Source organism: Colobus angolensis, unplaced genomic scaffold, assembly GCF_000951035.1.
Source record: "Colobus angolensis palliatus isolate OR3802 unplaced genomic scaffold, Cang.pa_1.0 Scaffold179, whole genome shotgun sequence".
In the NCBI taxonomy this organism is placed as follows: Eukaryota; Metazoa; Chordata; class Mammalia; order Primates; family Cercopithecidae; genus Colobus; species Colobus angolensis.
This window is the reverse complement of record NW_012114921.1, coordinates 5,029,683-5,045,633: the sequence shown is the minus strand read 5'-3', so window position 1 is coordinate 5,045,633 and position 15,951 is coordinate 5,029,683. Positions and strand designations below refer to the sequence as shown.

At 41.6% G+C, this 15,951-nt stretch overlaps 1 protein-coding gene across 1 annotated transcript in view; it reads right to left on the bottom strand.

The window, feature by feature from the left end:
* Positions 1-15,951, bottom strand: part of GAB2 (GRB2-associated binding protein 2) — a 205,762-nt gene that overhangs the window by 175,459 nt on the left and 14,352 nt on the right. The window lies entirely within an intron of this gene.

The window sequence follows — 15,951 nt, the reverse complement described above, 5'->3', positions numbered from 1 at the left end:
ATGGTCTCGATCTCCTGACCTCGTGATCCGCCCATCTCGGCCTCCCAAAGTGCTGGGATTACAGGCTTGAGCCACCGCGCCCGGCCTCAAACTGATATTTAATGAGTACATATTAAGCATTTACTCAACAGGTGGTAAAATTAGCACAAGACCTAGTCTTTGCTCCCAAGGTCCTCCTAAGCTAGCAGAAGAGAGGTATTCATGCTTCTAGTGTCTTGGCAGAATGTGTTAAGTGCCAAGATAGAGTCTCAATCAACATGTTCTGAGATCAGAACAGGAAAAATGACATTTTACTTTGGGGGAAACATCTGAGATTGACATGAAGAACAACTCCATGTTCTTCTCTACCTTTTCTCTTAGAGAATGACAGAGAGAAGCATGTGGTTTTCTTTTTTTTTTTTTTTGAGACAGGGCTTTGCTCTCGTCACCCAGGCTGGAGTACAATGGTGCAATCTCGGCTCACTGCAACCCCCGCCTCTGGGGTTCAAGTGATTCTTTTGCCTCAGCCTCCCAAGTAGCTGGGATTACAACCATGTGCCACCATGCCCGGCTAATTTTTTGTATTTTTAATAGAGACAGGGTTTCTCCATGTTGGTCAGACTGTTCTCAAACTCCTGACCTCAGGTGATCCACCCACCTCGGCTTCCCAAAGTGTGGATTCCAGGCGTGAGACACCGGGCCTGGCCGTGGTTTTCTTTTCAGGTGAGAATGTTCTGAAAATAGTGGTGATGGCATAAATACACTGAAAACACTGCATATGTACACTTCTAAATGGTGACTTTAATGGTATGTGAATTATATCTCAACAAAGCTGTTATTTTAAAAACAGAATTGAGACACCATAAAGTTGAAGCCCCTTTTACCATCCCTGCCAGTCAAATCCCCACAGGTTACCAATATCATCAGTTCAGTATCACACTTTGTTATACCTTTATCCCTCACAATGCCTAGCTAAAGTTCTTGCACACGGCAGGAATTTTAGGCATTTGTTGCATAATAATTTTGTACATGGATAAGATAATACTTTGTTCTTTTCTGCATAATATAGATCTTTTTGTATCTACCACCACATAAATTCAGTAGTTCAGGACCAGGCAGCTTTAGGGTACAGTTTATGTTAACACCACACATGTCACACGCAGTAACAAAAGAGAATAGTAGTCACTGGCTCAAAGCTCATCAATCACAAATTCAGTTAATAGAAAACCTTGATATGGAAGTTCATGAAAATGAGATACTTTGCATCTCTTCCCTTGGTTTACAAAGGGTTTGAAATAAACAAAACTAGGCTTGGTGAGGCTATTGCTTTACAGCCCACAACAGCAAGCTGTAAACAAGTGATTTCTCACTAGGTCGAGCCCAACTTATACAGAGGCCTTAAACAATCTCATAAAAAGACTTTTTCCTTTGGGAAGCCAAGGCAGGAGGATCACTTGAGGCCAGGAGTTTGAGATCAGCCTGAGAAACATAGTGAGATCCCATATCTACAAAAAAGAAAGTAAAAACTAGCTGGGTGTGGTGGCAAGTGCCTGTAATCCCAGCTACTCAGGAGGCTGATGCACAAGAATCACTTGAACCAGGGAGGCGGAGGTTACAGCGGGTCAAGATCGCACCACTGAGCCTGGGCGACAGAGCAAGACTCCGTCTCAAAAAAAAAAAAAAATATATATATATATAGCAATATATATATAGCTATATATATATAGCAATTTATATATATAGCTATATATATATAGCTATATATATTTTGCTAACAGACTGGTGGACCAGTAGAGGCCTATGGTTGGAACGAAGAGTTCTCAGTGTATAGAGACTTTGAGACAGATGTCCAATACCACAATCTCCTCCAATAATGGGTTCGTGCACATCACTCCAAAAGACAGAATGAGTCTCAATAGGTGACTCAGGAATACATCAGAAATTAGACACTGAAGTAGAAAATTCCACACAGATACCAATGTAGATATCCTCTTCTCTCTCACACAAATACATAGTAAGCATTACATAGTCAGTTATATGTATGAAACATCAGTGGTTTGCCAGTTAGATTGATGAGGATCTGGAGATCAATAATGCAGATGAAATCCCTGCCTTGACCAAGTAAGATTTTCAGCAGAAATAGGGAAGTGGGCAGTACTCAGAAAGAGGAAGTATTTACTCAAAGAGCCCTGATTAGGAAGTTGACCTTTGAAAAGATTCAAAGGAGATTTTATCCTGAAAAATAAATATTATTGTGGCAGTTTTAAAAAACGGCCAGCCTGGGCAAAATGGTGCAACACCATCTCTACGAAAAATTAGCTGGATGTGGTGCCATGCACCTGTGGTCCCAGCTGTCCAGGAGGCTGAGGTGGGAGGATCCCTTGAGCCCAGGAGGTTGAAGTTGCAATGAGCTGAGATCAAACCACTGCACAACAGCCTGGGTGACAGTGAGACCCTGTATCTAAATTTAAAAATAAATAAAAATTAAAATGACCACAAATTCTTTGACACTCTATCTACCAAGAGGTTGGGAGTCTATGCTCCCTTTCCATGAATCTGAGTGGACTTGTGACTCCTTCAACCAATAAAGTATGGCCAAAGTAATACTATGTGACTTCTAAGGCTAGGTCACTAAAAAAGGCCATGACATTTTCATCTTGGCCACTAAGACATTCACTCTTGGAGCCCTTGAGCACCATGTAAGCAGTCTGATTGCTTAGAGACTGCCATGAGAGGAAGCCTGGGCTACGTGTGAAGGCCACTCGTAGGTGCTCTCATCAACAACTGCAGCTGAGCAGAGCCTTTGAGTCATCCCAGCCCTGGTGACAGGTATGTAAGTGATGCTTTCAGAGGATTCCAGTTCCTAGCAGTCAAGTCATTCTGAGCCATTCAATCCTTCCCGGTTGGAGCCCCAGATATTGGGGAGCAGAAACAAGTTCCTGCCATGCCCTCTCTGAATTCCTGACCCACAGAATCTGTGAGTAAAATAAAACGGTTAACTTATGCCATTAAGTTTTGGGCATGCTTTATCATGACTGAAGATGTATCGTGAAGCAAAAGAAACTGGAACAAAGATGGGAACTGACAGAGGAGCAGACAGCTATAGAAAATATGAAAACTGGTTGGGTGCGGTAGCTTATGCCTGTAATTCCAGCACTTTGGGAGCACCGAGGTAGGCAGATCACGAAGTCAGGAGTGTGAGACCAGCCTGGCTAACACAGTGAAACCCAATCTCTACTAAAAATACAAAAAATTAGCTGGACGTAGAGGCATGCACCTGTAATTCCAGCTACTCAGGAGACTGAGGTAGGAGAATTGCTTGAACCCAGGAGGCAGAGGTTGCAGTGAGCCGAGACTGTGCCACTGCACCATAGCCTGGGAGACAGCGCGAGGCTCCATCTCAAAAAAAAAAAAAAAAAAAAAACCCTGTATTTTCTTTGTCTAAGCCTAGTTCGAAAGAAACCATTATCCCAATCACAGTGGACTAAATAAATTGTAACTCTTTTGATTGTTATCTATTTTATCTACAGATGCTATAATAGAAAATGTTTCAGTTGTTAGGAACAATCAGTGCAGTCGAAAAGGAATATGGGTAAGGCACTACTCTGCTTGGCTTTTCAGGATGGGGCTAACATTCCTATGATGCCATTCTGAGTTGTCCATGAACCCATTTTGGCCTCTTTCTCTTGATGCATGGTACATAATAGGTATTCAGTAACTTCGTGGAATGACCGATAGAGTCTAAGGAGGCAGGAGAGAGAGAAGATATTCTGAACAAAGCACAGACCACGGTGGGCAAAGGTAATGAAGATGGGAGTACTGGGGAGAACAGAGAGAATCACTTGAACCCTGTTCTTCATCCCTCTCCATCCATACACCTTAACATTCATGAGCTCATATCTTTAAGTCTTTAAACTGTTCTCATTATGTGAAATGTTACTTTTCCATCTGTAGATGAACTCCTGTTCATTCTTCACACCCCAGCTCAATTATAATTTTCTCTGCAGCCTCTGACACTGCCCCACTCCAAGAGGAATTAATCACCCTATTCTACTTTCTTGCCACACTTTCCACCATCTTATCTCTTTCTTCGGTACCTATGTGCCAAACACCAGGTTGGAAAGGAAAAATGATTGTCCTTGAGAAGTCCCATAATTAAGAGAAGAGACTAAAAACACAGTCACACTGCAACGTCATAGGAGCCGCACAGAGGCAGGATGTTGAGGGAAGATAAATCTCCTTCAGGAGGATATCAGGAAGTATCACAAAGCATGTGACATTTGAGGCAGGCCTTGAAACTGAATAAAGATCAAAAGGCTGCCTGGGGGAAATCTATGGAATCACAACTGCAAAGGTCTCAAAAGGGAGTTGCTGAGTTAACAGGAACATCAGGTCAGGTCAATCTTTTCCCTCCCTACTGGTGGAGATTCCCTGCTCTAGTTATTCCAAGTTCCCTTATTACAATGCCTGAAGTCACACAGTTTTCCCCATTACACGAATAAAGTGTATCAAAAAGCATCTCGCATTTGAACAAGTCATTTAAAATATGAGCCAATAATACATGAAAATATATTCAAACTCAGTAGCAATCAAAGAAATCCAAATCAAAACAAGGAAGTATTTTTTCACCTCTCAAATTACCAAGTATTAAAAAAATTAAAATGTCTAACATCAAGGAATAATCAGAGAAGCCAAAACTATCCTTTCTGAGGGCCAATTTGGTATGATGCATCAAAGGCCTTACAAATAACTATACCCCTTGAATCAGACCCTCCTTTGTATAAATTCATCCTAAGGATAAAAGTCTTTGCTCTAAAGATCATCACAGCCTATCTATCATAAAATAGCAGAAAATAGTAAAGGACTAAAATATCCAAGAACAGAAGAATCAAATAAATTTGGCAGTGCAATAATTTTAACAGTTACCATTTATTTATAGAGTGTTTAAAACGTGCCTGGCATTATCATATTTAATATCACAGAAATCCATAAGGTAGTTATGTAAGAGAATGTTGAATGGGACTTTTTCAGTTGCCCCACAATTGGTAAATAGAACTCACAACTAAAGACAGAGAGGAGATGAGTTCCTCACAAGGTAAAGACAGCAGATGAGTTCCCCACAAGGTAAAGACAGCAGTCAATAACTGGTGCCAGACTAATTAAAGGATTTATTAACAAGCCATACTATGGGCCGGGTGTGGTGGCTCACGCCTGTAATCCCAACACTTTGGGAGGCCAACGTGGGCAGATCATGAGGTCAACAGATCAAGACCATCCTGGCCAACATGGTGAAACCCCCATCTCTACTAAAAGTATAAAAATTAGCTGGACGTGGTGGCACGCACCTCTAGTCCCAGCTACTGGGAGGCTGAGGAAGGAGAATCACTTGTACCTGGGAGGCAGACATTGCAGTGAGCTGAGATCGCACCACTGCACTCCAGCCTAGGCGACAGAGCAAGACTCTCTCTCAAAAAAAACACTAAAAAACAAAGAAGCTATACTATGAGATCTTCTAACCCAACCTTGTGCTCCTGCACTGTCCCTCTCCCTCCACAGTCCACAAAAGAAGAGCAGAGATAAGGGGAACTCTTGGAATCCTTGACCTAGTATAATGTGCTGTATTTTAGGGTGGTCCTCTCCCTACCCCATGGTGGGCTCCAAGATTATCAGTTACAGAAACTAGGGGTACCAAAAAAGAAAAAAGAAAAGGTTTGGGGCAAAAACTTGTAAAAAGTGTAATGTCTCGTGAATATCTGATCAGGCAGTCAACTTTCAGATTTGGCCTGCATCAATCTGGACAGAGGAAGAAGAAACTGAGCAAGAAGGAGCAGCACTGCTGTTACCCCACCGTTTAGCACAGATATGTCTTCCCTGGGTCATGTAGTCCATAGAAATTGCTGGTCTTAAGCTCGCTTGCCAGTTCCCCACCCAAAAGGGCTGCCCAATAAGCAAGTGGACCCCGGCCAGGTGGTGTCAGGGGAGAGTGAGGATGTCCTGAATGAGATGAAAAGAACTAAATGCCAGTTTCTTCTCCAGGTCTGGAGATCACACAGTGAGGAAGCCCACCCTCCAAAGAACTCACAACAATGGGGAGTGGACCCACAGACAGGGCTAGATAGGCAACCCGTAAATGCCATCTAGGAGGACCCAAGAGCAGCCAGTTAAAAGACACGTATCCTTGTCCCTCGCCTTCCTGCTCATTTTATACACTGGGCAACTGGGCACTGGAACAAATGGAGACCAGAAGGGCCAGGAAAGAAATATCAGAGAGAGACTGTATCTCCTCCCACCCCTACACTCTCCAAGGTGAAGAATGGGGAAGAGGAGTAGAAAAAATAAACCAGGCCTCGCGCAGTGGCTCATGCCTGTAATCCCAGCACTTTGGGGGGCCGAGGTAGGCGGATCACATGAGGTCAGAAGTTCGAGACCATCCTGGCCAACATGGTGAAACCCCGTCTCTACTGAAAGTACAAAAATTAGCTGTGTGTGGTGCCTGTAATCACAGCTACACAGGAGGCTGAGGCAGGGGAATCACTTGAACCCAGGAGGCGGAGGTTACAGTGAGCTGAGATCATGCCACTGCACTCCAGCCTGGGCAACAGCAAGACTCCATCTCAAAAATAAATAAACCAAGTCTACCTTTTCCCACTTCATATCCCAATAGCCACAATCCTGGTTAGAGTAATAGGAGTAAGTAAACCTTTCAATTAGAGAAACTGAACTTTTCAAATGGTCAACTTTCAGTAACCCAGTGTGACCAGGAGGTTGTGAACTCTGCCTCAGGTATCATCTGTCCTTGAGAGGAGAAGGGAGATTTAGACAGAGCAGTTGGGAGTTCTGACTGGAGAAAAAGAAAATCGTTCATGTTCACACCCCTCTAAGCTAAAACTATTCAATTAACAGGCTAAGGTTGTCATTATCTCTATTTTACAGAGTAGGAGATTAAAGCTCAGAAAGATTAAGAAACTTGCCCACACCCACAAAGCATATGGGAGGTTTAGTTTGGATCCCAATCCAGGACTAACCTCAGAGCTCATGCTTTTTATGATTACATGAGGATTTTTCAAAATAGCATCCAACATATCCTCAGGGATCTGCAAAGCCAGTACACACTTCTTTTTTCAATCTTGAGTTTTCATCTCAAGCATGATCTTAAAAAATATAAGCATAGTCTTGACTATTTGAATGATCATCTTGCAGGTGAATGCTATTCCTTGATTGCCAGCATTTGCATTTAAAATCTTACAGATATCAATTAATAAGTTAATTTTTATATACTAATGACTAATCAGAAAGGACAGAGGTGACAGCTTATAAATAATGTGGTCATACCAATTAAAAGACAATGGTAATAATTAAAATAATTTAATTCAACATCAAGAACCAGTAAAAATATTGGTTTAAAGTGTCCTTATTACACATGCTTGAGAAGCTCTGTGGTCATTAAAACCTATGTTGTAGATGACTATTTTGTGACACACGGTAATATTTTTTCTTTCTTTTTTTTTTTTTAAGGTGGAGTTTTGCTCTTGTTGCCCAGGCTGGAGTGTAAAGGCACGATCCTGGCTCACCACAACCTCCGCCTCCCAGGTTCAAGCGATTCTTCTGCCTCAGCCTCCTGAGTAGCTGGTATTATAGGCATGCACCACTGTGCCGGGCTAATTTTGTATTTTTACTAGAGACGGGGTTTCTCTGTGTTGGTCAGGCTGGTCTCGAACTCCTGACCTCAGGTGATCCACCCACTTCAGCCTCCCCAAGTGCTGAGATTACAGACGTGAGCCACTACGCCCAGCCAGGGAAATATTTTCAATATATTAGCTTAAAGCATACAAAGCCTCACCCTCATTTCATAAAATATATATAGCACATATAAATACAGGAAAAAGAGACTAGGAAATACTCTAAAATATTAATGTTTAGGCTTGACAGGAATATTACAAGTGCTCTTTATTAATACTGTTGTTTATTTTTTGTGATGTGTGTTTATAATTACTTTATTGTGAATAAAACAAGTATTAACAAAAAAATTCCATTTTTAATAGCGTATCCTATGAAAGTTTCCAAAACCTGTTGCTAAACAAACAAACAAAAAAAACCCCAAACCAAATCACATTCTCAATTCCAGTTCAAACTCTTTTTTCGCCAAGGCAATATAACCAATTCTGAGTAATATTTGTTCAAAACTTAAAAGCACTAATGAACCAATAACTTACTGTGCTTTAGGTACCAAGGTTACAAGAACATGAACAAAGGGCATGGTGCACTCGAAAAGCTACCATTTTAGGGGAAGCACAGTGTAAACCAACAGTTACTGAGTGGAACTGAGGCCTGACAGTGACACAGGTGAGCTGCAGGAAGGAGCTTCATAATTCATTCTGATGAGGCGGATGGTACAGGAATGGCTGCCACAAGGTGGCAGGTGAAATTAGTCCTAAGAATGTACGAGGAAATGAGTGCAGAGAGGTGAAATGGCAGAGTATCCACAAGTAAGATCTAAACATAGGTCTTATAACATTTACCTCACTGACCACACTAGATCAATCTCTTCTGGACTACTATGGCACGGGTCTTTGTCATTTTTGTAGTATGTACTGCCTGGCATTATAATTCAAGCTGCTTCCTCAACAAAACTATAAACTTTGAGGGGAATACGATGTACACTGTAGATACTTACTATCTGTTAACAACAGTATCTTCAAGTGGACCTCTAACAGGTTTTAGCCTCAGTAAGTTGTAGTCTCTGTTGGTATCCAAAAAAGTAAATCCAGGCACAGTGGTGCACCTATGGTCCCAGCTATTCAGGAGGCTAAGTGAGAGGAGCACTTGAGCCCAGGAGTTTGAGGCTGTAGTGTGCTATGGTCATGCCTGTGAATAGCTACACACACACACACACCCCTGGCCCATACTCAATGTTTTCCTCTAGGAAATTATATGAAAAGATCAAAGCAACAAACTCATTTCAACAATCCTCATGATACTATATGTAAAACTTAGCACTTTCCCCTGCTCTTGCAAGCCAGCAGAACTCCAATTGGTATGTTTTTCCAGTGCACACTAAGGAAAGATACACTGTCTGCCTGAGAAAATCTTCCAAATGAACTGTGGTAATAGTTAATGACACCCAAATGTTATGACTCATGAACATGGGTGAAACTCTCAGACATGCCACCTGTATGACACGACAGGCCTGCACTGTATATGACACTGAATAACTGGAAGTAACAAATGTTTAACTGGGGGAATGTGCACACAGGTGTGGTACATTCACTTACGTGATATTTATAAGACTTATGTACATGTCTAGTATTTGTTTTAAATATTCCAGCAAAGAAACAGAAAAGTGGATAGATGAAATGTGATGAAACCTTGATAAGATTTGAAATTATGTGCATCAATATTCTGTATGCCATTTACTTTTGTGTATGACTGAAATTTTTCATAATTAAAAATTGGAAAAAATACTATGTAGATATAAGTGAAAACATTCACAATGATAGTTACAATAAAAAAATACAAAGTGATAACTGATGTTGGTTATAACCATATAAAATATAAGTGTGTGGTCAAAATAACAGCAATAGCAATTAGCACCCTTAGTGCCCATCATGGATTTTGGCATATCACTTTCACTAAAAGAAACCAGGACTCTGAGGAAATGGCTAGCTAATTCCAGGTCTGGGTCAGAAAATGTACAAAATAAACTTGGAACATCTTGTCATACCAGAGAGCAAAGAAATTATCAAAGATTAGTAGGGTCATGTCAAAAGGATCCAGAAATCAACTTGAAGAGGCTCCTGCTGGTTAAAGATAGGACAATCTGACTTTCAATAAGGATAACATCTCTAACAGATTCAAAAGAATGGAATATGTTTAAACATGTGAGCTTATGATAATACTAAAAAATACCCTAACTGATCACTTTGAAAGATCCTAAGGAACTCACTCACTACTCTGACAAGTAAATAAATAAGAAGAAGGCAGCATGAAAATGGGTAGAGGGGTAATTAGTTGTAAAGAAGATCAGTGACTTTTGAAAGTACCTTGATGATAGCTGCTGCCTGACAAGCGGCATCAAGCCTGCACCAAGCTGCTTACGGTCTCAAGTAAAGGGTTCCTAATCTAGCAAAGGGAGACTGATAGACCAACGTGAGAATGGTGAAGTTGAGATGAAAAAAGTGTCATGGAAGCAAGCCCAGAAGGCGGCTCACTTTGGAGGATCCTGCAGGGTAGGCAATCTGAGCTGAGCTTTGAAGGGTTACCACTTACTGAGAAGTTTTTGCGTTTTAAACCATTCTCAAACATTGGCCCCAGGATCTCACATATTGATCTTTACATCCCCCAGCAAACACCTGTTTCCCAGGGACTAGCCAAAGTCATAGCTTCAGACAAATCCCTGTGTGGTTTAATTTCCCTTCCATGAGACTGGCAGACTCCTGAGATGTTTCTTTCAGGAAAAATTAACTCCCTAAAATTTGATGTCCTACCCAGTTTGAGAATTTCAGTTATGTTCTGACATCGTACACTCCAGGTATGGTCCAAATTTGAAAGGGATGTGAAGACACCCACGCTCATGTTCAGAGTTCCTATAAATGGGTTAATAAATATAAGTCAACATCATCCCTATGCCACCTCCTCCAACACTTAATACTCTGGACTAGACACTGTGCTAAGATTTTTTTCACATGTTATTCTCATAAACCTGCAAATCCAATGAAGTAAGAAGCTTTAGTCTAACTTTAAAGACAAAGAAGTGGTCTCAGTGAATTAATTCTTTTAAGTCATTTGCTTAATGACCCTAAGGCCTTTGAAACACTGAGAGGTCTTCTGAATATAAACATTGTCAAAATACACTGACATTTCACTCTGAAGGAGTTGCCATCTGAGAGGGAAAGACTCGCTGAGTTAGTGATGCCCTTTATCAGTAAATGTCATCCTATCACCTAAGGCATTTACTGGGAATTGTAAAATATTTCCCCCAGCTCTCAACTTTCAAAACTCTTCCTGCTTTCTGCTACAGATTCCTCTACTCTGGATGGAATTTTACTGGCCCCACACCCCATGTGCACCACCTCTTGCTCATTTTGAACACCATATTCCTTCCTAGGCCCTTATTTCTTGAGTCCAGCTCACACGTCCACCTCCTATTCCAGGAAGCCCCTCCAACTTCTACACCAAGAGCACTTGCCTTCATGCAACTCGGTGCCCGGATAACTCCATAAAAGGGCATCATTCTGTGTCACATGTAGACTTCTAGTCTTTTTAGTCTGCAAATGCCTTGAAGTCAGGGCTGAGTACTGATTTATTACATTGGGAAGGGAAAGGATACAGTATATGCTCTATAAACACCTGTCAAAATTAATTTGGATGTAGACAACAGCCTGCTCAGGAACCTGTATTTCTCAGCACTTCTTATAAGCTTGAAATTACCATATCCCATTGTCCCTTTCTAGCTAGAGATAAAAAGCAACATCAAAGTTGTTTCATTAAGGCCAGGTGCAGTGGCTTATGTGTGTAATCCCAGCACTTTGGGAGGCTGAGGCAGGTAGATCACTTGAGGCCAGGAGTTCAAGACCAGCGTGGTCAACAGAGCAAAACCCCATCTCTATTGAAAATACCAAAAAATTAGCCAGGCATGGTGGTGCAGCCTGTAATCCCAGCTTCTCTGGAGGCTAAGGCACAAGAATTGCTTAAGCGTAGGAGGCGGAGACTGCAGTGAGCCAAGACTGTGCCACTGCACTCCAGCCTGAGTGACAGAGTGAGACTTTGTCTCACAAAAAAAAAAAAAAGCTTGCTTCATTAAGTGAAGCAGCAGACATGTTTTCCAGCTCTGTGCAACTTCATTGCCTCAGGTCCTTACATGTCACTGAGAGAATATTCCATAATTATTCATGGCTGTGGAGTTTCCATCCTGTATTTTCTCTTGGGTTAGAAATATTAGCAAGACCAATTAATAACCTTTACCAAGCGAGGTTTAAAGAAAAAAACTGTCATAAAATGTACAGATTACAAAATTTATCATCTTAATCATTTTTAAGTGTACAGCTCAGTGGCATTAAGTACATTCACATTGCTGCTGCCACCATTACCACCAAAGTCCAGAATCCATTATCTTGCAAAACTGAAACTCTGTACTCATTAAACAATAGCTGCTCATTGTCCCCTACTCCTAGCCCCTGGCAACTAGCATTAAACTTTCTGTCTCGGCCGGGCGCGGTGGCTCAAGCCTGTAATCCCAGCACTGTGGGAGGCTGAGACGGACGGATCACGAGGTCAGGAGATCGAGACCATCCTGGCTAACACAGTGAAACCCCGTCTCTACTAAAAAAATACAAAAAACTAGCCGGGCGTAGTGGCGGGCGCCTGTAGTCCCAGCTACTCGGTAGGCTGAGGCAGGAGAATGGCATAAACCCGGGAGGCGGAGCTTGCAGTGAGCTGAGATCCGGCCACTGCACTCCAGCCCGGGTGACAGAGCGAGACTCCGTCTCAAAAAAAAAAAAAAACTTTCTGTCTCTACGAATTTGACTACTCTAGTACCTCATATAAGTAGAATCATACAGTATTTGTCCTTTTGTGACTGGCTCATTTTATTTAGCATAATGTCATCAAAGTTCATCTATGTTGAAGCATGTCCATGTATTAAAGTTTTCTTCCTAAGGTTGAACAGTATTCCAGTGTGTGTGTGTGTATATGTATGTGTATATATATGTATACCAGATAGCATATATGTGATATGTATATGTGTGTATATATATATATGAACACACACACATATTTTGCTTATCCATTTATCTGCTGATGGACACTTGAGTTGCTTCCAAATGAGAAGTTCTGATCCAATGTGAATGACAAAAAAGCTCAGGAGACTAGCCTTGAACCGGTTAGAACAGTCTCCTTAATGCTGTGAACACAATCAAAGAAATAATCCAGTGATTAAGACCACGACAGAAACCTACTAAAAGGAATTTCCATCTGGTTATCTGATCCAAATAGAGTATTTATTTAAATATTCAAATAATCTGTTGGAATACTGCCCTGGCTGCCTAGGATGGTCTACAAACAAATCTTGAATGGGCTCTAGTTTCTGAAGACCTTCCCCTCCCCCATTCTTACCAGCCCAGGTATTCTCTCTTACTTACCTCTCCAGCTTCAAAGCCCTCTATTCCAATCATCCTGCTGATAATCCAGCAACACCAAACTGTTTTTAGTGTCCTTGCACACACTGTGTATGTCCTTGCCACCTTGTCTACACTCTTAATGGTCCCTCCACCTGAAAAGCCTTCTCTTGGCTTACTTCTATCTAGTCGGGGCCTAGAAGTAAGGAAGCCTTTGCTTTTTCTTCCTTGCAGTCCCAGAACTTGGGCACTTGGCACATACTAATTGTTTGATAAATTACTGAACTAAATTATACTTAATACATTTTCATTTCTGTTTAATTTTTTTTTTTTGAGACAGACTTTCACTCTTGTCACCCAGGCTGGAGCGCAGTGGCACAATCTCAGCTCACTGCAACCTCCACCTCCCAGTTTCAAGCAATTCTCCTGCCTCAGCCTCCTGAGTAGCTGGGATCACAGGCACATGCCACCACGCCCAGCTAATTTTTGTATTTTTGGTAGAGATGGGGTTTCACCATGTTGGCCAGGCTGGTCTCGAACTCCTGACCTCAGGTGACCTGCCCACCTTGGCCTCCTAAAGTGCTGGAATTACAGGCATGAGCCACCGCACCTGGCCATGAGTAAACTTTTAAAAGTAACTTTGTATAAAATTTAAAGAATCACCTTATTGCAAGGAACTGCATGCTTATGTCTCACAATGCCCCAGCCCACCCCACCACCCCAATTCATATGTTGGAATCCTAATCCCTAAAGTGACAGTATTAGGCGGTGGGTCCTTTGGGAAGTTATTAGGTCATGAGGGCAGAGTACTCATTAATGGGATTAGAGACATTATAAAAGAAACCCCAGAGGAGCCTCTTTCCCTCTTCAGCCATGTGAGGACACAACAGAAGACACTGTCTGTGAGGAAGTGGGCAGTCACCAGAAGCTGAATGTGTATGTGAGGACACAACAGAAGACACCGTCTGTGAGGAAGTGGGCAGTCACCAGAAGCTGAATGTGTATGTGAGGACACAACAGAAGACACCGTCTGTGAGGAAGTGGGCAGTCACCAGAAGCTGAATGTGTCAGTGCCTTGATCTTGGACTTGCCAGCCTCCAGAGCTTTTATAAGTAAGTGTTTGTTCCTTATAAACCACCCAGTCAAGGCTATTTTGTTATAGCAGCCTGAATGGACTAAGACACTAATCAAGGATAGCGAATCACTTAAATGTATTTACCAAGTGTAAATGTTTAAAAACTGCTAGGGTTACCCTATAGCTTAAGAAGAAAATTAATAAGCGCTTGAGTTTTAAAGAGTTAAACTGCAGGATAATTATGGCAGTACTATGTAAGTTTAAAATCACTTCGTCATTTAAACATTTGTAAATGGCTACCTTTTTGCAAATGGACTATAGTAAACAGAAGATTAGATCTAGCTATGCGAAAGTAGGGCAGAAGTCACCTTTGACAAAAGTGCCAAGAACACACACTGGAAAAAGGGCAGTTTCTTCAATAAATGTTCTAGGAAAACTTGATATCCATATGCAGAAGAATGAAACTAGACCCCTATCTTTCTCACTATTTAAAAATGAAATCAAAATGGATTAAGGAATTAAATATGAGACCTGAAACTATAAAACTATTAGTAGAAAATATTTAGGAAATGCTCCAGGACATTGGTCTGGGCAAAGATTTCTTGAGGAAGACCTCAAAAGCACAAGCAACCAAAGCAAAAACGGACAAAAGGGATCCCATCAAGCTTAAAAGCTTTGGCACAGCAAAGGAAACAATAAACAAAGTGAAGAAACAACTCAGAATGTGAGAAAATATGTGTGAACTACTCATCTGACAAAGGATTAATAACTAGAATATACAAGGAGCTCAAAGTCATATATGCTGGCATTCAAAGTTCTCTTTTTTTTTGTAAAATATGCTAAGTATGTACAGAAAAAAAGACAAGTGATAACAAATGCTGGCAAGGATGTGGAGAAAGGGAAGCCCTCATACATTGTTGGTGGGAATGTAAATTAATACAGCCCCCATGGAGAACAGTATGGTAGTTCTTCAAAAAACTAAAAATAGAACTACCATATGATCTAGCAATCCCACTGCTGGCTATATATCCAAAAGAAAGGAAATCAATGTATTGAAGAGATATCTGCACTCCCATGCTTATTATGGTAGCCAAGACGCAGAATCAATCTAAGTGTCCATCAATCGATGAATGCATAAAGAAAATGTGGTACATATACACAATGAAATACTATTCAGGGCTGGACACAGTGGCTCATGCCTTTAATCCCAGCACTTTAGGAGGCCAAGGCAGGAAGGTCACTTGAGCTCAGGAGTTCGAGATGAGCCTGGGCAACATAGTGAGCCCTCACCTCTGCAAAAAATAAAACAAAAAATTAGCCAGGCCGAGTGCTGCATGTCTGTAGTCCCAGCTACTCAGGAGGATGAGGTGGCAGGATCGCTCAAGCCTGTGAGGTTGAGGCTGCAGTGAGCCAAGACTGTACCACTACACTTCTGGGTGATAGAGCAAGACCTTGTCTTGAAAATAACAAGTAACAATGGAATACCATTCGGCCATGCAAAAGAACGAAATCCTGCCATTTGTGGCAACATGGATGGTACTGGAGGACATTATGTTAGGCAAAATAAGCCAGGAACAGAAATTTAAACACTGAATGTTCTTAATCATACGTGGAAGCTAAAAAACTGAACTATGGAGATAGAGAAACAATAATGATTATCAGATACTGGAAAGGGCAGTGGGAAGAGAAGTACAAAGAAGGGATGGTTGGCCGGGCGCGGTGGCTCAAGCCTGTAATCCCAGCACTTTGGGAGGCCGAGATGGGCGGATCACGAGGTCAGGAGAT